We start from the raw sequence: 1,569 nt of genomic DNA, 5'->3' as shown, positions 1-1,569 counted from the left end.
TCCTTCAGCTTAAGAAACACTGAGCGAGTTCGGCCCTTTTAGCAATGACAAAGAAAAACAGAGAGAGAAAATAGTGGAGATGTCCCGAGTTGCGATAGGGTACACGCCATTAGGGCTTTTTGTGCTAAACGATGACCATGTACTGGTTTATGTGAACAAGCCATTATACCACCAGAATGCAATGCGAGTTTCCTCTACTGCAAACAGTGTTCTGTGACAAAAATGACCAAAAAAAGGAAAATATATCCAGCTAACAAGAAAAAGAAATAAATAAAGTATTAACAAATGAAGAAGCCTTGGAGGTATCATGGTTAAAGCACTCAAGCACGCAGCTGAGACCTCAGAGGTCAGCTATTTGAACCCACCAGTTGCTCTATGGGAGAAAAATGCAGCAGTCAGCTTCCCTGAAGATTCATAGCTTGGAAACCCTATGGGGCATCAACTCAACTGGCAGTGGTGGGTTTTTGTTTTAATTTGGTTATTAATGAATGCATGAATGAATCGACCATCATGGAAAATCACTAGATAATATCAAAACCTACCAAAACTAGAAACCTATTTTAGAAATCAAGAAGTCTCTTTGAACCAGAGGAATGGTTCAAAGAGACTGATTCTCAGGAGCTGGACTGGGGGAGAAAATTAATAGAAGGGGCTGCTGTTTTTCATTAAAAATCTTCCAGTACTATTGATTTTTTTTTTAAAAAAACTGTGAATGTATTACTTTCATAAAATTTTTAAAAACAAAGGCACGGTCTGTGATTCCATTTCCATAAAGTTCTAGAACTAGCAAAAGTAATTAACGATCACATGCCACTTGCTCTCAAATGTTTCAGAAAAATTCCTCTAAATATAAAGTAAGCAAATGGGATAAAATGTTAGCTTATCAGTTAAAATAATATCTGTCTTGAACATTCTGATCTTTTAAGAACTATCTAAATGAGATCCAATTTACATCAACAACCTGAAATATTTGAGAGGAACCTTAGGGGTCAGTGGGTTTATGTTAATGGGGCGGGAGGACAATTCAGAAAAGGGGGGTGAAAAAGTTTGCATATCTCAAAGAATGTGATCAGTGTCACTAAACTGTAAATACAGAGACTGTTGGTCTGGTATTGCAGACCAAGGGTAAAGTATTTTTAGAATTATTAATAATGAGACAGACAGCCACGAATGAGATCGAGGAGAGAGCATAAAACAGGAGGCCAGCAGTTCTCCACTGAAGGCTCCCATTCCAGCTTCCCTGTATTTTTATTGAAAATTATCAGGAAGTAAATCACAAAGCTAAGATCCATCTGACATTAGCTACAATATCCCTAGTACCACGACCCCTTCTAAACCCAGCCTGGACTTCTGGCAGTTCTCTGCTGATGTACTGTTCCAGCTGTTTTTGGATAATCTTCAGTTGAATCTTGCTTGCATGTGAAATAAATGATACTGTTCTGTAGTTTCCACACTCAGTTGGGTCGCCCTTCTTTAAGATGGGAACAAATATTGACCTCTTCCAGTCAGTTGGCCAAGTGGTTGTTCTCCAGATTTCTTGGCACAACTTGGTGAGCACATCCACGGCAG

This window comes from Elephantulus edwardii, unplaced genomic scaffold (genome assembly GCF_000299155.1).
Source record: "Elephantulus edwardii isolate Elephantulus edwardi_28Jun2011 unplaced genomic scaffold, EleEdw1.0 scaffold00016, whole genome shotgun sequence".
NCBI classification, from domain to species: domain Eukaryota; kingdom Metazoa; phylum Chordata; class Mammalia; order Macroscelidea; family Macroscelididae; genus Elephantulus; species Elephantulus edwardii.
The sequence above is the reverse complement of the archived record's forward strand: the minus strand, read 5'-3'. Positions refer to the sequence as shown.